This window comes from Pseudopodoces humilis, chromosome 3, assembly GCF_049639895.1.
Source record: "Pseudopodoces humilis isolate 2021_Gansu_Grassland_sample_001 chromosome 3, ASM4963989v1, whole genome shotgun sequence".
NCBI lineage: Eukaryota > Metazoa > Chordata > Aves > Passeriformes > Paridae > Pseudopodoces > Pseudopodoces humilis.
In genome coordinates, this window is record NC_142202.1 from 4,731,652 (window position 1) to 4,755,035 (window position 23,384).

Here is a 23,384-nt window from a genome sequence, read left to right on the forward strand (position 1 = left end):
CTGTTTTGGCACAATGCCAGACAGAATGGCGTGTGGCCTGACAGTGGTACTAACATGTCTTTGCTAAATGCCTGAGCTGCAACAGAGTGAAGCCTGGCCAGGTGGCAGGTGGGATGTTTAGAAACTTTAGGGAATGGATGTGCAGGGGGATCATTATCCTTGTGTTTTGTAGCTCTCACGCTGTACTCTTGTGATAGCACTCCCGTGCAACTGGAGCTTGTCTGTTACTCATTCTAGAGTGAAATCTTCCCAAGTTTATGTTGCTCTTCTAAGGAAGACATGAAACACAATTAAAATTGGCCAGCATTTGTTCTGGAAAGATATAAATGTGGCAGCACTGTTCAGCTGCTCCTTTGTGATGGTTATTAATCATTCAGGATGCTTTATGAATGTTAAAAGCTGTCCTGGCGTGGTGCAGTGGGGAATGGGATGCTTCATCCAGAGCTTCCAACAATCCCAGCTACAGCCCATCCTTCTCTGTGCAAAACATTTCCCATGGAGGATTTAGCAGTGGTGAAACCAGATCCTGTTCTGAAGTGTTTGTCTGGATACCATACTTTTGTGGACTGTGGGTGGGGTGTTTTTGCAATAGCGAGATCTAGCAGATAACAGCAGGTCTCATACTGACCGTCTTGTTTTGTTGCTTCACAGAAGGAAGAGTTTCCCAGCACATCAGTCTAATTAGACCACTGTTTATCCACCCAGTCCAGAACTCCTTTGTAAGTTGCTCACTCATGAACTAGAAATCACAGTTGAGTAGCATTTGCAAATGTGCTGCTTATGGAGCCTCTCCCTCTCTCAATGCCTCAATTTAAACTCTCAGTCCACTTTTGTATGGCTTTCAAGCAATTGTGTGTGTGCACATACAAATACACAGGGACATATTCATATATCATATACTTCATGTATTATTTGTAATTGGTATGATGAAACTTTCTGAGTATCAAAGTGACTTACTTCAGCATGTAGTTTGTAGATCTTACATGTTTCACAGCAGTATCGGCTTACAATGTTTTATAATGTCAGCCTACCACCGTTTGCTCTGCTTTCTGTAGAAATGTCGGGCCCTGAACCTCATCAGGAGCCAATTTTGTCCTTAAGAACAAAGGGAAAGCCATTTTTTTGCATTGTGGTGTAATCACTGCTGGAGTATCCTGTCTATTGCAGAGCCAGGAACAACTTGCTGGTGTTGGAGGGGAGGTCAGGGAGCTGGGAGTGCCACTGAAGCCTTTGTTACCTGATCCAATGGCTTAAGACAGCCAAGACCCAAAAGCAACGCCTTGGGGAACAGTGGGGAGCAACTGAAGCGTGTGGGGCATGGGTTGTTGCTGCTGGGAAGCTTGTGTTTGGTAAATTTGGAGATAGTGGCATTATTTCCACAATTAGAACCTGCTCATTTTGTGAGGGAACAGTCAGGGGTCGTGATATATAAATGAGCTTGTGAAGAGGAACTTTGGGGAGTAGCAATTAGAAACTGATTCTGTACGGCAAGGCTGCCTAGGCAGCTCTAGGATCTCAGAAGCACTCCCAAAGGGCAGCTTAACAAAGCCCGTGCCAGCCTCAATAATCATCATGGCAAACCCAAGCCAACAAAAAGCTCAGCAAAATGCTCCATCTAGTTCTTGTTCTCACTAAGTGGGAGACTTCTTCATGATTGAATTCTGGACTCGGTTGCCATGGACGAGTGTCACGCAACATTAGCAACCGGTGAAACTGCTGCAAAGCCTGCAGACTGCTAACAGATACTGGAATCAGTGACCCACACCTAGAAATACTTGTTTTTCATCCAAAAAATCCAATTATTCAAGCCCAATGGAAAGTAACTATCCCCGTAGATAATTCCTTGTGGTACACCTCTGGATGTCTTGCTCCTTAATGCCTCTTAGTGTATTGTGGGTCTCTGTTGAATTCTCTTGGAGAAATGAGGGTGAGGTTCAGTGATGAACTGTGTGACAATCACTACTGAGTGGCCAGTCTGCCTCAAAGCTGTCATCTCCTGGGCCAGTGTCACCAGGGGCTTGGGATTACCCAAGTGAATCTCATAGAGGGCGGTTGAGATTGTTTCAGCATTTTTCTTTGCAATCTGTACTATGCAGGAAAGTCTACATGCAGAAAGCAGTGAGAGAGAAGGGAGCTCCAGGCCAAACAACTCCCATTCTCTCATCTCACCTTTCCAGCTCCATATTCTCTATGGATATACCAGAGTATTGCTGCATCTTGGCTTTCCCTTTGTCCTTGCTCGTCATTCAGGTGTCACTGATTATCCCTAAACTGAATCTGTTTGTTGCTAGTAATAATCAGTGATTAGAATACTTGAAAAATATTAATATTTTCCTGAAATTAAGCTAGTGCTGGGCAGAGCTTACTAATGCAAACATTAGAAATTGGGGGTAGATTTTGTATTCCGGAAAGGTGAAATAGTTAACAATGAGCATGACACCTGACAAACAGCAACACAAGTAATTTTTGGCATTCATATGAGCCAAGAAGAATACATGCTGTTCAGAAATCAAGGGGATAATGAAGTATTTGGCTATGGCAGAACAATAATATCCAGGCTGTCCTGGAGTTCGAAAAGCATTTACAATGTTACAGAGCTGCAGTGGCGGTTTGGGGCATGGATGCTTATGTATGTGTATGTATATCCTAAAAGAAAATGAGTCTGCAATTATTTAAGCTTCAAAATGCCAAAAATTATTAGCTTGTGTTTGGACATAGTTTTAAGGTGCTCTTTAAGAAGTATAAATAAGCATTAATTTTAAACCAATCCAAACTTCAGCACTGGAGTTCACTGCTTGACCTGTAAAAAGATTCTGTGACCCATGAAGGCTCATCTTCCTCTAATGCATTTGCTTTCTGTAATTAAACCTTATGATGGCCTTGCTGGTTTTCCATATTTTATACATAGCCTGGAAGCTTGTTTGATCCTCTCTTTGAGTCCAGTTTTTCTCACAGCAGTCCTGAAAGTAAAAGCTGCATCTGAGGTCCTTGAAATAACAGGTATTAGAGAACTTTCTCTTATTTTATTTAAGTACACAAGGTTGCACAGTGGATGGGATCTGTTTAGCATGGGAACTTGCTGGAAATACTGTCAATGAGAGCTCATATTCAATAAGCACTTTCTAAAAAATTTGGGCTTTATTTAAGGCATTTCAGCTATTACTGTGCCTGGTCCTTTTTGAATAATAAAATGACACAGTGACTTTACAGCAATTAATAAACTCCTTGTTTTGGTACTTGCTGGTGCTTCAGTGTGAGTTGCTTTGCAACGTCAGGCTTCTGGTACAGCCTGAGCTTTTGCCTCACAAGGATAATATGTCACCTTTGTCAGATGTTGCCTCTTTTGGTCCTCAATCTGTTTCATAAATGCTTGGAAGTTCAGCTGTCTTTTGTGGATTTCTTTCTTTTCTTTTTCTCCCTGCTGCTTCTGTTTGTTAGAGTTAATTGTTGTAAGACCAGAAGGAGACACTTTATTTTGGAGAAGATGAATAACAGAAGCAACTAGGACGTGTTGTGTTTTAGAAAAACTTGAGGACCCCTTTTGTGAAACTTAACATCAGTTAAAAAAAAAAAAAAAAAAAAAGAAATTATTTGCCCTTTTGTTTTGTTCTTCAAGTATTTCATACCTTGATGTTCTCTGCTACAGGCACTGTTTTATATTCTGTTTGCTGAGCTGGTGAAGTCTGAATGTTTCATAAAAGCCTCTTTGGGAGAAAGAAGCAAGCAATTTCCCCTTCATGCGAGAGAAGCAGGATTATTAGGGCTTCATAGCTTCTGACTCTCAGAGGCAGGAGCCAGAGAAGAGCAAGGTGGACCAGACTTTTAGAATTAGAGAGGAAAATCCCCAACAAGCAGCAATTTATTGCTTTAGCTCTAAGCTAATTTACTGAGTCATTCTTGTGGTTTAAAGGTTTCCTATTCTCGTGTTGCCCTGTGATTCCATAGTTCTGAGGCCATCATTAAAATGGAGACCTGGAAGAAAATACACAGAGACAGGCGTAGGCAGCAGTCCTGCTGTGTCTCCTTGGACACCCATGCCTGGGCTCCAGGGGTGGAATTTTAGGCAGTTACCAGATTAGATTAGGTATCTGTCAGCTTGGTTTCCTGTTATTTAGAGCCTGTTCTTATGAATTTAATAAGTTGATGATACAATGAAAACCCATCAAGAAAAGCAATTAACACCAAAATACTGCTTATGGCTCAAAACTCCTGAGAAGCAAAGAAATATTCCTGCAGAGGAATATTCTGAGAACAGTGTACTTACACGCTTGCTCTGATCAGGTATGGTCCCTTGGGTCTCACTCATCTCATGGCTACCATTGCTAGAAGAATCCTTGACTGTACTTCTTTAAGAGTTAATATCCAATATTTGTAGCTTCTCTTCTTTCTGAGGCAATAATTCAAACTGTGCAGGTGCTGTTACATTGTTAGCAGGTGAGCATGAGGCACAGCACACACCGAACTACAAGGAACTCGCAGTGAGAGCAAAAGATGTGGCTGACAAGCGTTTGCTTTCCTCTCTTGTATTAGATAGGCTCTGCTTGTTGGCATCTTGTTGACTCTATCCCTGTAATAAACTGAGCACAAAGACAGGGGAGTGTATTTTGTTCCCCTGCAGTGACAGAAATGTGGGAGCCAGCTGTGCCACATGCTCGTAAAGCTGGCATCATTCAGGCTTTTGGTTCAGATGAATTTGCCTCTCTTTCCCAGGACTCCAGTAACAAGGATGCCACTGTGCACCTGCCTTGGTAATTTGGAGAAGGGTCTTGTTGTTTGGAGAAGGGTCAAAATCGGAGTGTTTGGCTTTGAACACATCAGGTGCTGTCTGAAGGGCCCAGTCCAGGGGTGTATTTTTATCCCCTTAGGAACTGGTGTGGACTTCTCTGCACTGTGGACCTCTGAGTTTCACTTAGCAGCCTACTCATTAACAGACAATCTCCTAAATTCAGTGTCAATGGTATCAATAATTCCCCAGCCAAGTTCAGCCAGTTCTGCCTAGCACACATCTAAATGCTGCTGAGATAAAACAAGCAATCAAACAAAAAACCCCAGACTCAACAGTGTACCTGGGTGATATTTGCCACCAGCAGTGTTACTGAAGCTGCTGAGACTGTCAACAACCCCATGCTAAGAAATTTCTGTTCTGCCATATGACAGCAGTAGCTAAAATAACCCAGCCATACAGAGAGCCCCAGGACTTTATTAGCTTTGAAAGTGGACAGATATGCAACAAAAGAAGGTTTCTGCCAGAATAAAAATAAACTGTGATTATGGAATAACTTGTAAGAGTTAAAGCTGGGAAGATCAGACCTGAGGAATTAAAGATTTCTTGTTGTTTTTTTTTTTTATTTTTCTGGAAATATCTTAAGTACTTGCAGCTGTAAGTGGAGGCAACTCTTTTCAATACTGTTGAAAATGAATAAGTACAAATCTTCATATACTATTTTAATTCCCCCCCTTGATTTCTTTTGCCTCTTTATTTCTTGCATCTCAGAAAAATTTATAAAGCAGTTTGTTAATTAGCCTTAGAAATTCATAGCAATGACTGAATTACATTCAATAAAGCCAGCTTTAATGCAGTGTGACACAACTGTGCAAGTCTCAAATTCCCTTTTTCCAGATTACTTTCTTAGTTTTGGTCTATGAGAAACCAATTCATTTCTATATCTGTATAACATATTATGCATTTGTGGACACCCAGGCAGCATGTTTTCCTCATAGAACCAATTTGTGCACAGGGCTTCTTGCCAAGAAAACAGCTTTCCTGACATTTAGTGAATCTCTGAGTCAGTTTAACTCAGCACAAAACTTGTTTGCAGAGGACCTGTTAGCTAAGTAGAAAATCTCTGAGGAACTTTTTGACCCCATCCTGGGGACAATAATCACAGAGAGTGGCTTCATTGGTATAGAGAAGGAGAAAGAAAAATCCAGTGTGACCCATCTGGTTGCACTCCACTTGAAACACATTTCAAATAGACAGTTTCTCTCAAAGGCAAATTTTAATAAATACCTTCAGAAAAATCTCTTGGCTTTGCCCTGCTCCCTTCTTGTAAGGGGATAATGCTGTGCAGAGATCTAGAGGATTTTTAGGAGCCTGGTCTCCTAGCTTTAATCATCTTGTAGAATTCCATATAGACACATCATTTGGGGGTTTTTTTCCAAGTCTGTATCTTACTCTAGAAGTAGGTAATCTTTGAATCTCTGTATCTCAGCCTCAGCTGGAAAAATAGTTCACTTTATGTATGTTCTGATTGTTAGGAATGAAAGCTCTATTTCAGAGTGGCTGCAGGAATTGTAACTCTTCAGCTGTGCTGGTAAGAATGTTCAGCCAAAAAAATGAGATACAAGATCTTTTGCTGGACTACTTTTGAGTTGATGTGGGATGACAGAACCTATTTCAGGCCAACAGTTATTCTAAGGTTTCCATGGAGATTAATGATGTCAGAGGAGCAACATCTGAATGCATTTTGCTTGAAAACAAGGCTATAATGTTGTAGTGGAGAAGTCAAGTCTTTGCAATTTTATAAACTCACAGAACAGTGAAGCCCATTTTCTCAATGGATTGCAGTTTGCTTGTGATTTGTGCTGAATGTGAGCTGAAGTCATGCTTTCAGTGTGGTATAAGGGATGATTTCAGTACTGCCTCATGCACCATCTGTTAGAGCCTCTATTGCTGTTCTCCTCACCTGCATACTTCAAGCGTTCTCAAATTACTTTATTAAACCCTGGCATTTTCTGTTTGCTCTCAGTTGCCTTAAGGGTGATGCCCAGGTTTCCCTGTGAGTATATTTGCAATGGATGAGTATTAAAACTGGAATAAGTTACAGCTCTGCTGAGTTTTCTGACATGTAGGAGCTGCCGCAAAGGACGGTAGGGGGAAAACAGTGGAGAAGTGGCAAAGCAGGAAAATACAAAACGTTAACAGAGGCATAATTTAAAGCTAAAATTTGACTCTTAGGAATTTGAAAATTGTTACCATTACTTGCAGTTTTATAGAGACTAAAACTCCACTACAGAGAGATTGCTGCCCAAGGACCCAAATGTGTTAATAATGAAGGCATTTTATTTTCACACAGGCCTTTTGCAATGGTAGGGATTAGGAGACCTGAAGGTGCCTCAATGCCACTGAAATTCCATAGCTTTTTAGCAATTCCTGACTGGAATCAGGCTCTGCAAGCATTGCTGGTTCCTTGTTATTACCTAGTATATAACACAGTTCCACAACTGTGGTTCTGCAGTCATTGTTTAAGGGATTCTTACGAAGATGTTTGCCAAAATAGAAAGTCAAGAAGCAGTACTTGAATTTAACAGAGTATGGGAGAATAAAGACTTTTTCAAAATAGGATAAATGGAGGGAAAAAGTTTTAAGATTTTTATCTTTATCAACTTTTTATATAAGTTGAATTCAGTTTTATTACAAAGCACTTGTCCTATAGAAGCAGCTACTTGTAGAAAGGAGCTCACATCTGTTGAAGAGTAGTCAGAGTAACAGTAACAATGGTAAACAATGTCAAGTCTTTGCTTTCCCTGGTTTTGTCAGTAGATTATTAAGCAGAAAACAGTCTTTTCTGGAGCATCTACTGTTCTTCAGTCATCAAACTTGGCTCTTGTTTCTTAACAGTAATTGTAACAGAAACAACTTTTGTGTAAAGGCGAGCACCAGACTATGGAAACTCTCTTTTATGACTTGCACGAGTTATCAAAATGTACTCACATTTCAGAGAACTTATTTTATTTTTAGAAAGTAAAGCAGCAAAGCACCTCTGAGCTCGGATCCTTTTATGTCTGAGTTCAGCAGAAAAGGACTTACTTTTTCCCCCAGGCCAGTTTCTGAATTCCTGAAATGCAAAGCTTTCGCAGCAAGAGAATGGCCTACTCTGATACAAACTGACTGACAGCTCCTCCTGAAAATCAGGACAAGTTAATACATTCCACATGTTCCCTGCCCCAGTTTTGGAAATTGATTATTTTGAAAAGCTAAGTAAGCCTATCTTTATTTTGCAGGAAATGTTTGGTGCCATCAGGCAGCAATGCTGTTAAAAAGAACAAAGCTGGAACAGCTTTTGATAATGTCCTCAGAGAAATGGCCAATTGCTGTACAAGTGATACAGACGGGACTGTTTGTTCTCACTGGATGCTGAAAAGCACTTGAAAGTTCACACACTTCATCATGAGCCTGAAAAGGAGTGAAACTCTTTTGAAGCCTGTAATATTGGGCCATTTTGAAAATCTGCCCCCCTGTCTGTAATCTGCCCCTGTGTGACTGTTCTACAGTAATGCAGTTCTGAGTTCTTGATGATTACCTGGAGGGTGGCAGCTCTTGTGTATTACTTGATTTCAAAAAAGGGGAATATTTGTTATGAGATTATGCCCTGTATGAAGCAATACAGTCTTTTTGCAGGTCTGGGCATTGCAGGTTAGCAAGTTTCATACACAGATAGCAGGAGTTATCTCAGTGTGGGAAGTGAAGCCTGGGTGTAACAACTGCAGGCTGTGATCTTGTTCTTGCTATTTCCTCTGAGAGATTAAGGTTTAATGAAATGTTCTGTAATCCGTAACAGTGTTGAAGCACCTTTGTGTTTGTTAAATGGGCAGAGAAAGTTCCGAGTAGAGGGGAGTTAATGAGAAACATTATTGTTCCATATGTTTTTAAGCACATTCCTTCAGGAGAATAATCTTTCACATCTACTGAGTCATGCAGAGGGTTGCATAATTGATTGATGTGTTATATGCAAGTATCTTCCCATCCATCTAAATTTCTCCCTTGAAACAATGCCTTTTGACTGGGTCCTGTTACTGTCTAACCATGTTTGGCAATGTTTTGGTATGCTGAGTTTACTTGACCAAATACAAAGTTTACTTAACCAAATAGAAAGTAACGGCCTGACAAACACAGAGATAAGGATCACTAAGCTTGCAGCAGCACATAACATCTTTTTTAATATTGTTGGGGGGTTTTATACTTTGCTATAAAAAAAGGAACAGTCAGATGTCTGCTTCTACCTCCTTATCTTCTGATGACCTATCACCCCTTCTCTTTGCCTGTTGTGCCAGTGATTTTGGCAATGAGCGAGCCTTTTGTAGGTACAGGCCTCCACCTGTGGGCTGTTCACTAGTGGGAGGCCCCACCCACTGTTGGGAGCAGCTGGTCTTGGACAACAAAAGAAGAGAGGGAACCCTGTGCCCAGGTGATACTTACCAGGTCCTTCAATGCTGCTTCTCGTTTTCAACAACTGACTTCTCTTTCCCCCAAAACTGGAAAGGCAGATGCATAAAGCACAAAGTAAAAAAGATCATCAGACCACTTGCCATGAATCTGTAGCCGTGTCACATCTTGGTTGGGAAGAATAGTTGGTCTAGGAATGAGGGCTGAGACTTCTACTGGTGGATGTCTCACAGTATGAGGCTCATCATTTCAGTTGTTCACTGCAGGGACGTGAAGGTTGTGCCCTTCAAGCCCGGCATTTCTGCATGGAAGTGGATGTTTGGAAGTGCACAGGCTGCAAATAGCTGCATGGCTGACTCCTTGTTTACCCTCAGCATGAACGTCTGCATGCGGAGTCCTGCAGGTGCAGCCAACACACAAGCGTTTTTCCCACGCTCTGCAGCCATCCCATCATTTTAGAACAGGGCCTTGTAAGTTGATATCTGATACTTTGAAGCTTTGGGTTTTTTGGGGTTTTTTTTGACTCTGTTTGCTGCCATAACACTGCTCATTTGCTGCAGGAGTTTTCACTTTTAGGATCGAGTAAATCAGTCAGTCCAAGATTTCTGCATTACCTATGTCACAGACAATAGCAAAGACTAAAAAGTTGCCAGTTCTTTACACACTCTTGAGAAAGGAGTGGTTTTAATTGTGTTGTTTAATTTGCATTTTGATGTAGCAACATAAAACATCCTGATATGTCTGTGTGTTCTTCAGTTTATAAAAATGAGTGTTTTTCTTCTGCATGGGAAAAAAATCCTGAAGTTAGTATAAACATTACTGCTATAATTCTTTCCATGTTAAGGGCCTTGAGGGTACTCCATATTATGCAGACAGAATGATCTCTGGCTCTTACAGGAGAGGGAGATGATTGGAGGGGTAGAAGCAGTGAGAGCACAAGGAGATTATACACACAAAGCTGGGGAAGAGGAAAGAAGAGCTACCTTACCTAGTGATGCTTAATAACAATGATTGGAAATTAGTTTCCATCACATTGGATTGGTGGGTAATCACAGAAGAGTTCCAGCAGTTAAGCCAGAACATTCTTATGTGCATCTGTTTTTGATGCTCTGGAGAATTTCTTCTTTCTTCCCTGGGACTGTGGGGGGTGGCTGCAAATGCTGTCAGAAAGATCAGAAGATCAAGGGGAAAAAAAACAAAAACTCTCTAGCTTCAACTTTGCTATTTCTGTTTCAGTCCTAAAGCAATGGATCTTTGTCCAAAGCTTGCCTGTTTTCTTTTCAGCTCATCTCATTTAGTTACTGGGTGATTAATAACTGTAAACTTGTCTCACTTAAAGTGCTGTACTAGTTTTATTGGTGAACCTCATCCATGCAATCTGGAACTTTAAAATTGGTAGAAATATGTAGCTTTTTTCCTTCTTTTTTCCTTCTGCAGTGCATATTTGTTTGCTTTTTTTAAATCCATGTGTAGGCACTTTTTTTTTTTTCTTTGAACTTTATGGGAAAACTGAAGAAAACAACAGGGCCACATGAGGGAATTCCATATCTGCTTTTGGCATTCAATTTCCATAAAGAGGAGGATCCTGTTGACACATAGTATTTCTTTTTTTTTTTTTTTTTTTTCTTTTCCAACTTGCAAATGTTATGAAAGCATTAAAAGTTAGTTCCTTGTTGTCAGGGTTCCAAGACAGATGTTTGCATAGGAGATTAGATGTAATATTTGTGGAGCTTTGAAAACAGCTTTTGGGCTGGTGTTTCATTAGCAGGATATGAAGCTGTATCATCAGAATGGCATTAATTCCCAAATGCATGTTTCCTATACCGAATTGATGAGGTTATAGACAGATAATGTACCATAGTGATTGCAGAGCCATGAGCAGATCATTAGTGGTGTAAAAGCAGAGGAATGTGCAGTTATAACGTGTTCTCTATGTTAAATACTCATTGTACCTAAGATCTTACCATGTTTTTACCATTGCAAACCTTGGAATGAGATGGCTTTAAACTGGAGAATTGGAGTTTGGGAAGATAAAACATCATATACAGGAAAGGCAGTTGTATTTCAAAATAAAACCCTGACCTCCACTATCTGAAAATCTGTGGAGATAACATCTGCCACTTGTAGGAAATCCCATCACAGCATCCACTGAGCCTCTGTGCTACTCCATGGCACCGAAAGCTTTGCCTGCCCTGGTGCTTCTGCTGGTCACAGTGCCAAAGATAGCTGGATAAACCCAGGAGTAATGCCTGTTTTCCTACAGGGATATTGAACTGAGGGTTGCATTCATTGCTTCTCTTGATCCAGCTTTTGCAGTCCACTTAAATGGGACAGTGATTAGACTCTTTGTGAGGAAATTACATATTTAACTGTCAAATTGCAGAGATGGAGCTATTTTCAGGCATCCAACTGCCCATCCTCATGCAGCTAAAAATGGCTTGTCTTGCCTCAGACAGAGGGATGACAGGATATGCAGGCCAATGAGCCAGTCGGGCCAGGCTGTCTTGCCCCTTCAAGATTGTACTGCTGGAATTCTTTTAAATACTCTTCAGCAGAGAGTTCATGTAAATTAGCTAATTACCAGCCTCTGCTCGGGCTTCCATGAGTGCTGAGTAGTGGAACAGAATGATTTAATTTCCCTAACATATTCTCTTGGCACTTTTGCATGCGGAATATGTTGCTCTAAAGCATCCCTTGATACCAGATCCTTGGCTGTGCTCCAGAAAGAGTTCAAGTTAAAAACCATTCAGTGTAATTCCAGGGTTGGCAAACCTAGAGTTGTCACCTTCCCTGCTTCCTATAATTTTGCCGTCTGTAATGTGGGTTTTCCTCTTCTCTCGCAGAAGATGATCTTGCATAAGTGTTTAAACTGTGAATCAGGGATTACAGCTGGCACTGCTTATGCATATGATATTCTCTTGGGAGAGTAATTAAGCTGAGGTGAAGTGATCACATGAATCTTAATATTTGCAAATTCATTACACTTAAAAAAGGACTGTAGAGTTCTCAGTTACATTGGCAAATGAGTGTGATTGCCTCCCACTGTAATTTTCAGCTTTGCCTTGTGCTTACTCTGAAATGTTTGCTGCTGTCAGAGGCAGGAGTAGTGTATTTTAATTTCCCATTGAAATTCTTGTGAAAGAGTTTGTGTGTAGGGTACAGGAACATTTTGACTGGCTGAGTGCAAATTATTTAAACCCCAAAATGTTTTGGGATGTGGCCAGATTTAAGCTAACAGGAAGAGGAATTTAGTCGAGGTTCTGTTTCTCTTCAGTAGTTGGGTCCAAATCCTGGAAACACTCTCAGTATGTGTTCACTCATTAATTTTACTGCAACTATCAAATAAATCTAAATATAGACATAAGTACTGGCAGGTATTAGCCAGCTAGTTCTATTAATTGAAACATGCTGATGTCATTGAAGATTCCTTTAATGGTAACTGCATTCTTTAGATGTGTAGATACCATTAAAAAACAAAACATGTTTTAATCCTCAGACAGGAGGAGTAGTGTCTACATGTTATTTATATAAGCCTTGGCAATCAAGAGGAAGTTGTAGATCTACTAATTATGTGTTGTTGATTGCCTGTCTCTCATCTTACTACAGTGTTTCAGTGGCCACAGAGATCAGTTTCCAACTGAGAAAATCGATTTCATTTTCATGATGCTTGATAGTTAGACAATAGTATTTTCTCCCTATAAAATGGCAATCATAGAACAAAATTATGCATTGGAAGTTCTGAAGATCAGTGTGTTGTACGTGTTCTTTTGCTCAGTAGAGATTCCTTTGGCCATGTCATTCCAAAATCATGGTTTGAGGCTGCATTTTGATTTATTTCAACATCACCAATCTCATAAACAGCAGAAGACAGCCTCTTCCAAGGCACAGAGTAGGTGCTGAGTGAAGCTAGCTGTAGTCTGGGTTGTTCACCCTTTGTTAGTGGTGGTAAATCACAGTATTGATATTAGAGTTGGACCTTGCTACTCACTTGTTATTTTAGATGGAAATCTGTCTCAGAAAGCTCATGTTGTTCTCATTCTTCCTTCAGTCCTTGCATCTTCTAAATCTAGGATTAAAAGAAGCTCAATTGAAAATTTTAGGTAGTAAATCTCATACAAGTACTATAATTTGTTTCAGTGACCTAAACACAGTAATAAGGATTGTGTAGAAAAGTGCTTTGGTTCCTCATTTGTTTTCTATTTTAAGCAGCTAAAAGCAGCAGTCTGGCACTACGATAAAATCCAGTTTATTTTGCAGCCCTTAAAGATTTGTGTTCCTATTTAGTGGGCATCCTTATTTTTGTAATAATTAATTTCAAATTAAACCAAATTTAAGGAGAAGTGTTTCAGAATTGTGTAAACTGGAAAGTATGTAGCAAAAATATTTACCACTTTCCTTTCAAACTCTTAGTGGCTTGTTCTTCAAGCAAAGTACTCCAAGCCAACTTCTGTTAGTTGTGATGCTTTCAGGATCACTTCTGCCCACTGGCTCAGCATGGGCTGGTATTTAATCTGTCACATCTTGAAGATTTTGTCATTTGTCAGAGCCTGCACATCTGAATTCCTGATTATAGGTCATCCTGGAAATTAGTATTTTTAATTACTGCTTGTATTTCAGAGAAAAAAAAAAAAGAAAAACTTTAAACCACTGAACTAGCCAGAAATCTAAAATTAATATCTACTGCTGAGATTTCAAAGAGCCTAAAGGGAAGGCAGCTTCTCTAGGCATCTTCAAGAAATTGATATGGGGTTTAATGCAAGTCCAGCACTAAAGCTAAGTCATACCTGGTGTGGTTTTGCTTTGGATTGGGGTATTTTATTGTAGTCCTCTCCATGGCTTCTGAAGGAATGGGAATTACTGGTGTTTCTGTGCTTCCTAATTGTTTATGGGAACAAAATGCTGGGAAGGGTTTGGAGCACCCAGTGCTGGGCACAGAAGCTCAGGGGAAGTGTGGTCCCTGCACCACCTGCTCTCTTATTAATCTCATTAATTAATACCTCAGATCATTTTATCAGTTGAGTAACTTCTAGACAGATTACAGTCTCCAGAACTGATCATTGGAAAACTGATCATGCCTTAATCGTGGCTTTTAAATATTTGATAGGTTTCTGCAAATAGAAAAGGGAAAATCCACATGCTGTGGTGTCTGGAGTAAGAAATACAGAAATCTTGGAAGTTAAGGTTATTTAGAGCTGGAAAACCTTTTCCAGGGTGAAGGACAATCAAACCTTTGAAGAGGTTGCCTGCAGAGCTGGTTTCCTCTAGAGGAATAAAGCTGAAAATTTGTCACATCTATCAGATTAAAATGGATTTGGCCCTTCCAGGGGCTGAATAATGGAGTAAATGACTTTTATGAGACTCCTCCAGTTCAAGGACCTAATGTTGGGTTTGGGTTTTTTATTGTCTTGTATTTAGGACTTTTTTGGTGGGTTATTGGGTTGATTTTGATTTGTTTGGGGTTTTTATCTGTAAAGATGCACAGACCTTTTATAAACATCTTTAATGAAGCTGATGTCATTATGTAATTTAATAAAAAGTGTTGACTTTATTGTACATTAACATTCAAAACTGCCTGAAATCAGACACTTACTGACTTATTATGATTTACTCTGTCTTTCACTCATTTATTAAAGCTAACATCTTTGTCTCTCTGCACAATACTTGTAATCTTCGAATTCTTTAGAAATTAAATTTTGCACCAAAATTTAAATGTGTTTAGCTAACAGTGAGCTATCTCAAAGCAGTCTCTGTGTTGAAAAATCCATGTTTGATACATACATACATATATATATATATATATATATCTATATATCACTCCCTTTTGTACAAGTAGGGTGTGTGTGTGTGCACGCACATATATTTAAAATCTTAAAACCTGCTGATAAGACACAGGTTATTTGCAATGAGGTTGGCAGCACATCAGAAGATTAAATCTTCCTGGTTACTTTGGATCTTTTAGTTACTAAATACTGAATTTATGACAGCCTGCTCATTTTATGGAGAGAAATAATTTGAAGTAAAACTACCCAAAAGGCATGATCTTATCTAGTAGCAAAAGCTGTGTTTGTTAATATTTCCAACCACATAGAACACAGCTGAAAAAAATCAGATTAAAATGAAGCCAGTATTTATTCTTAAGTGGAGTTCACCACTGGTCACGTCTTCTGCAGCTGACAGTCACTTTGATGTGCCACTATACTTGATGACATCTTCATATTGATTTTAGTCCATCCTTTTTAGTCTGCCCAATCTATTTATATTATTTCCCTTATGTTGAGGGATCACTGCAAATAGGAATCTTGGTGTCTTTAATGTGACTGAAGCCATATTTTCCAAGAAATTACCATTCTGGTAAAGAACTCACATTAAGAGTATCTAATAAAAGTGATTTAATAGAGGGAATTACAAAACTAAGCAAAGTTTGTCTTATTATAAATTACAGATTCCTCTGCAGTATTTAGTTTGTGAATTTTTGGAATGTACCTCAGGAAAATGGTTTTGGATCCAAGCATGTTCAAAGCACGGAAAAAGAACAAAAATCCTGCAAATGAACTGAAAATCTTGCAGATCCTACATGATGAGGTGATAAATTTTACTTTGGCTCGACTATTAGTAATGACTATTAGAAATGTTGCCAGCTCTGATTGAGGAGCACCAAAATTAAGTAGAAGCAGGGTGCTTATTTCATCATTAGCTTGTGTGGTAATGGCAATCCGTTAGAGGCTTCTGTGGGGATAATTCTCAAAATAGATTGGGATAAATCCTGTGATGACAAGAAGCAATAATGCATGTGTTGTACGTGGAATGAGCTTCCAGGCTGCCCTGGAATAATTTGGTAGCTGCTGTGGCAGAGTGTGACTCTGTGATGATCAGAAAGTTGACCTTATAAACAAGTCAAAAATCATAGGAAAATTATTACTGAGCATTTGTGATTTTCAGAGGAGTGGACTGGGAGATGCAGGTAGAATTGTGACCCTAGGGAGAAAATGCCTTCAGCAGAACCAGACTTTGAGGGACCGAGCTGTGCTTTGACTTCGTAGGTTGTTTGGACTCGATTTGCAAGTGTATTTAAAGATTGAAACATTTAAATGATTCTGTGGAGTTGACAGAAGGGTGTGAGTTAGCTGAGACTCACAGGTGTTTCTGGCCACATCACTGAGCATATAATCATTATATTCCCCTGCTCCTATGGAGTGTCCCTGGCTCTCAAACCTGCACTTGGAGTAGCTGTGTCCATCCAGCTGAGCAAACCTCTCCCATCCCACCCAGCTAAAGCACAGATGTAGTTGTTGTGCAATGTCAGATCAGATGTTCTGGTGAAAATTAACCTTTGATATATAAAATTAATACCACTGCTCATCCACAGAGTGAGAAATGCAATTATTCTCTTAGGTCATCTCTGTTTTCTGTCATTCATAGCCTTTCCCTTGTCTGTGAGAGGGCTCTGTTTTTCCTGGGGAGCTTTCCAACCATCTGATGAACAATGCTGTGTACAGCCAAGTGCATTACTGTACTAGAATTTGATTTTCTAATCTCAAAGAGATGTAAAGAGGAATTTTCCCCTTGTAACTCTTCATATTTAGGGGGTTTTTTGGGGTTTTGTTTTTTGTTTTTTGGTTTTTTTTTTTTTTGGTAAAGGAATAGTTGAATATATATGCAATATGCTGGAAATTAAGGTGAAAATATCAAACAATGCTCTTAATTCAAGATCATTGGTCCCTCCAGATGTGTGCAAAAAACTTTAACTCCAAGAAGATGATTAGCTACACATCAGCATATATTAAAGAAAAATAAGATTAGTAGTCTGTGAAAAGGTAAAACCTTTGAAAGGTAAAACCAATGAAAGTTACTAATGCTGTCTAATATTTTCTCTTCAATTTAGTTTTGGGTTTTGGTTTTTTTTTTGCTTTACCCCTTTCTGCCATTGTCTGCCCACCAGAAATCTATTCAGTGTTTTTTCAATAAATAGTGTAAGTCTTAAGCACAGATTTTGTCTTAAGCACAGATTTTGTCACTATGTACTGCTATGAAGCAGAAGAATGTTGCAGTTGTTATTCAGGAGTAGGAAAAGAAATAAGTTGCCTTTAATTTTTCTCCCTGCTTTCTGTTCTAATGTTGTGCAAAATGCACAGAAACCTTCCTTAATTATTCTCACTTTCAATTGATTCCACCTGAATTCCTCACTGTTCCTCTGCTTTTCTGCCTATTTAGGTGGTTAATGTTGCTATTAGCAATATCTGTACCTGTTGCACACTCTTGACAATTGGTTATGTGCAAGAAAATAGCCCCCAAGGTTGTATTTAGCAGAAATTGAATCTCTAGGTTCTGTATGTTTTGAGGTAACATTCTGTTGCATTCATCCTACACAAAACAGGCTGTGCAATTTAGAAAGACTTGCTAATAAACATAAATTCTGATTCATTAAGCAGGTGGGACTGCTCTCAGAAGGAAAATCAAAAGTTAGACCAGATCACCTGGTTCTTCTTCAAGGTGTATCTATTGTAGTTTCTGTCATCTTTTAAAATTGTTTGCTTGTCATACTTGCATTCTGCTCCAGAATGCTATTTTTGAAATATTTATACTGAAACCATGCAAAGACCTTTAGAAATGATGTATGATTAAGAGTTGAGTAAAATGCTCACAGCCAGACAAATGATACTGGCTAATCTTAACCCAAAAATTCCCCAGGTTAGTGATTCTGGATCCAGCATCCCTCTGTCCTGACTAGATCTCTATATTTTAAAAAATACTTCTCCTTTTTAACATATGAACTGTCTTCTATGGGATTCATTCTGCAGCCATCTCAAACGTTTGGCAGGCACCTCTTTTTTCCTCCTTCTGCAGCAGAAGATGAATAAGATACAATTCTGCTGGTGCTTCAGATGGTTTGTGTCACTCGAGACAGTCAAGGTGCCTCCAAGTACATCACACTGATGAGAAATGGCTGCTCCTGCTACATCTTCAAACCCTTCCTGCAGCCAGGGCTCCCTGAAACTGTGCACACTGACTGCCCAAGGATTATCCAAAAGGAGCAACTAAATATTGTGTGTTTACAGTTATTTGTCTCTGATTTTAATGATGTTTCAGAGAGAACCAAGTCACATCTCTAAGTTTTATTTGTGTCTCAAGCTGTGCCAGTGGAGGTTCAGGCTGGACATGAGAAGAAATTTCTTTACAGAAGGAATGAGCAGACATTGGAATGGGCTGTCCAGGGAGGTGATGGAGTCACTGTGCCTGGAGGTGGTCAGTTAAGGACTGGATGTGGCACTCAGTGCCGTGGTCTGGGTGACACAGTGGTGTGCAGTCGAAAGTTGGACTCAGTAATCCCAGAGATCTTTTCCAACAGAATTGATTCTGTGATTCTGTGTGGAAGATGGATGCAAAGATTCTTGTTTAACCATGAGCTGTCAAGGGCTTTGGAAGAAACAGAAAAATATATGAAAATTGTCATAAACCTGTGTGTTTATCATGCTGGCTGATTCTCTGCCAGAAGAACACCTGGAACTTGCATCCTTTGCATCCCCAGGTATCCCACCATCCCACTTCTCTCTCCCTTTGTTCACAACAGAGGCACTGGGCTCCCTGAAGGCAACAGAGCATCTCTATGTCATCTCTGCATGTTCGCTGTCACCATTTATCATTGTTTGCTTATGTCTTTTACAGAATAAGAACAAAATAGGTTTGACGTGCTATTCAAGGTGTTCCTGAGATGGGTCACTTGATTTCAGCCAGTGGATTGTTTACATTTAAGCGCTGCTTGCAAATTCTTGCAAATGCTTGTGGGGTTCTCTTGGGTCATTCCTAAGCAGTGGTGTGTGAGCTGAGCACAGGTTAGAGTCAGTGGGGGAAAATGCCTGTTTTTCCTGGTTCAACTTAATTCAGTTTCCTGAGTTTCAGTTTCAACTTAATCCTTAAACAATGGATTTATTGAAGAAAACTTTCAATTTTAAAGGCTGGAGTACAAACCCAGGGTTTGGATTTCACCCATGCTTTGGCTGCAGTAATCTCACCTTGCAGTGCACCTGCCTGGAGGGGCTCATACTTGGAAGACAGAAATCTATTAGAGAGCTGTGTTTTCAGTGTCTTGCTATGTTACACAGGAGTAGGTACTCATTTTCACATCACATAATCAGTATTCGGGCAACACTGCTCATACCAAGTGATTTATGGAGGTTTCAGTATCTGCAGACTGTTCTGAACAAATACAAATGTTACTGGAGAGTCTTGGAGGATATTACTGCAGTCTAAAATCATCTCTGCTTGCTTTGTGATATTTTAAGGCTTTCAGCCAACCTGTTTTGGGTGGCTGTAAATGCACTGCAAAGCAGCGTTCACACGAGTGGTGCAGCAGAAGGTATGGCTGCCCTACATACCATAGTGGGTAGAAATTCCCTGCATCTCTGCAAGCATTATAAATGAGTTGGGAGCAGCCTGGCTGTAGTAACAGGGAGCTGTGTGTGCCTGAGGAGCTGACTAAATCAGCCAGCACAGTGAGGTGGTTCTGACACCCCAGAAGCAGGTGAAGCACAGCCAGCTCGGAGCTGGCTCGCACATCTGCACAGCCTAAATGTGCAGCTGAAGGCTTGAATGAAACATTCCTGAGCTGCTGCTTCCCTGCTACCAGCTCCTGTCTCATGTACACCTGGTCTTTGACCAGCGTTGGCACTCAGGAACCACCTGGTTCCAGCTGGAAACATCACTTAATTCAAGCCAGAGGATTTCTGTGTGTGAACAGAATGGTGGATTGAGGCATCACATTCTCCAAGAATTCTCTGTACTCTTGATGCAGAGAGAAAAGGGAAGTTTTTTAAGACCCATGTATGAAAAACAAACCAAACAAAAATCCCCTTAATTTTTATAATTTTTGTTTGTTTTCTTGTTTAAAACATTGACTGAAATTTTAAAGATGTAGCACTTTTTTAAAGAATATTTTTGTAAACAATATTGAATACACTGGTAAAGCAGGTCTGTGTGGGCATGCCTTGACTCCAGCTGCAGGTGTGATTGCAGAGTGGGTGGATTTGCTCTGCAGTGTCGTATTGCTGATGGAATTGCCTGGTGGAGCTTAAGTTCAGTTTGTGGCACATACAGAGGGGTTCAGGGAGCACGGCTGGGGCTCGTATTTACAGCTGTGCCTTTCTGTCAGCTTCGGATCAAGTAGTTTGGATCCCGGTGTATCAAAACCTGCTTTCTTTCCTGGTTTTGTTCTTCTGCTCCAAAACACAGCCACAACTGAGAAAGGCAGATTTGGATAGAGATAATGTTACCTTGTGCCTGTCAGGACCGGATCTGAATGCAAAAAGAAGTGTGATTTCTTTAATTGTAATGGAGTACTGTCCATTACACAGCTTGAAAAGAGCAGCCTTTGTTCTTGAGATCTGCTAGTTCTGCCACAGTGATAGGTTTGCCTGAGTAACTTATTCCTCCTTATCTTGTGTGTGAATTTAGATTTCCAGTGAAAAGCAGGGCTTCCCTGCTTACCACATCCAACACCTGTAGGATCTTGTAATCAACCTGATTTTCAAGTATTGCCATCCTGAACTTTAAGATCAGGTGGTTGTTCAACCACAGCTTCAAAAACAAAGAATAAATTTTTTCCATCTTCATTCTGCTTAATAGTTCTGTTGTTTCTTTGTGTTCAATTTCTTAATAAATCATGGGATTTATTAATAAATAAAAAAATATAGGCTCTTGAAAATGTTTCAGCTTGCCAGCTGTGGTAGGCTGTGGGTTTGCTTTTTAACATTACATTAAGCAAGTTCCTGAATGGCTTTGTAAGCGGGTCTTAAAGTCAAGTTTTCAGTATGGTGTAAATTTAAGTGGCAAAGTTGCTTTTGGATTGGGAGATTAGACCAAGAGTCCTGGCAAAATGGGCTGCAGAGTATCAAAGGTGAGAGAAATTTTTCTCAAAGTCAGCCAGTTTTCAAAATCCTAGTGGTCTTTCCCATCAGCGTGTGCGAGATGCGATTTGCTGCCACCCGAAATTCGCTGTTCTTGGTTCTGTCTGTGCTGCCAGTCTGTCCTTTGTGCTGGTCTCAACGTGAGTCCTGTGTGACCTGGTCACTGCACAAAACCAGCAGAAAGTAACGAGAGCTTTCCACCCCTGTACAGCTGTGACCCTGCTGAGATGGGATCATTCCAGCCAGCAGGAATGGGATTATCACAAAGGAAGCAGAAGCCAGGGGTTAGGACTGCTCTTTTCGGTGAGAGAGAGTGGATTGGTTCCTTTTCTTGCCCGTGATGGCTCCAAAGGGGCTCAGTTTTGCTGGCACTCTGAGCAAGCAGCTGTGTGCTGCGTTTGCATGGGGTTTCTGCAGGTAGAAACCTCATTCCCTGATCAGGGATCCTCTCCAGCATACACTGGTAACAGCTTGGGGACACTGGTGTCCACTGCCCTGCCTGTTTACAGAGCTGATCTGTGCCCTTAATGTGCTTAATCAAGAACACTCAGGGGTGGGCTCAGTCAGGTCACACTTTCTCTCACACAGATCTTTCTGCATGTTAGTTTGCATACAGCAATGAGCAGTATTATTCATTAACCCTTAACGAGCCCATGCTGTTGAGATTTTGAGAAAACAGCAGGAATACAACTTAGAAGGGAAAGCTGTTACTATGAAATCTGTTATTTCTGTTTTTGTGCCAGTCACTTCTGTTTCAGGAGAAGCAATAGCCTCTCCATTCCCTGTTCTGCTTTTATTCCCTGGCTTTTCCGTCCAAAAAAGCCTTGCCAACAACCTGGTATCTCAGTAAGCACAGCCCGGTTGCCTGCCTTCAGGGGGCTGCTGCCAGCTGCTCAGCTTAAAAAACTTACAGACCACTCTCAGTGTTCCTGGGGATGCCAAGAGCTTTCCAGAGAAGCACCACCTGGGCTTAGTCCCTTTTCCTTCCACGTGCCATTTCACTCAGATGCCCAAAGAAAACAAGCATATATGGAGCAAAGAATGGATTTAATTCAGCCATGCCATGACTGAAAAGCACCCTCTGACATGGATGAAGGCTGTACAGAAACCAAGAATGCAGGACAGTGTGCTGACAAAAGGCAAGATTTATTGATCTAAACCCTATATTAATATTTAAGCAAGCAAGCAGACAACAAACCCTCAGTGTGCAGCTTCCCTGGTTCAAGCTTTCAATTTTTACATTGTGAAGTAGTTACTTCACAGAAGATTCATTTTAGGGAGTGATATCTTGTTTGGTCTGTTCTCCACCCTATAGTGTAGTTGTATAGTATCCAAGTGCTCCAAAACCAATAAAATCACCTTTCCTGGTGATGCTGAAAAACCACTTTCTTGCTTTCAACAGAGGGTAATATTCTGATTTGCTCAGGAGAAGTTGTTTCTTAACAAGAATGGAAACCAGAAATGCTCAGAGATGTGTCCAAACCTCTGCTGTACAAATGTCTTTGCCCATGGTTTTTGGATGTGGAAAAACTGCCATTTTCCTTGGAACATCCTTCTCATAAATATTCCCAAGCCCTGAGCTGTTTTCCTGCAGAGTGTGGCCTCTTGTTTCTTTTTCAACTCCTTTGACTGGCAGTGCACTTCACGGTCCAACCACAAAGAACAAGAGTTAATTTGGGTCTTGGAGGGGGATTAAGAGCATTTTAAACAAAAAAATTATCCTCAGGATGTTAGGACTGCTTTGGGAACAAATAGGGTACAGGAAGGTGGGAAGTGGGACTTTGATACATGATTTATCAGTCCAGTTGTGACCGGGCCAGAGTGATGTTCCTGTCACACCGCATTGTCCATTAATTCTTTTGGAAAGTTTTATTTCCTACGGGAGTTGGCCACGATGAGGGGTGTCCAGGGATAGTGTTTCTTCTCAGGCTTTTTCCATGGTATGCAGCTGATTTTCCAGCATGCAAATCACACATGCTGACAAGAATCAGATTGCACCTGTTCCTTGACCACTGCCCAGTGCACAGATGCAGATCTACAGCCCCTAAAAAGAAAGGGCTGGAGGCTGTGGACCAGTTGAGCTGGGTAATTTCACTGGCAGAGGTATTTTTAGTATAAACTGTGTACTCGCATCTAAGTTTAGAGTGATTATAATTATGTTAGAAGTTTTGTCACACAAAAATAAACAGCTGCTGGAGACTGAGGGCAGCTTGGGACCACAAAGCATTGAATGCACTGACTCACATGTGGCAAAGCTTTTCTTAATGTCCCAATGGGAATCCTTGCCTAAACTCTACTGCCTGTTTCAGCAAAGTGGT

At 40.4% G+C, this 23,384-nt stretch overlaps 1 protein-coding gene across 7 annotated transcripts in view; it reads left to right on the forward strand.

Annotated features, from left to right (window-relative positions):
* The window catches only part of PLCB4 (phospholipase C beta 4), a 186,519-nt gene that overhangs the window by 65,690 nt on the left and 97,445 nt on the right, over positions 1-23,384 (forward strand). Inside the window, exon 3 of one of the 7 annotated variants that reach the window (XM_088052841.1) lies at positions 652-719. The exons of the other annotated variants lie outside the window; for them this stretch is intronic. The gene's annotated coding sequence lies outside the window, so the exon portion shown is untranslated. The remainder of the gene's footprint in view (positions 1-651; positions 720-23,384) is intronic. 7 annotated transcript variants of the gene reach the window in all.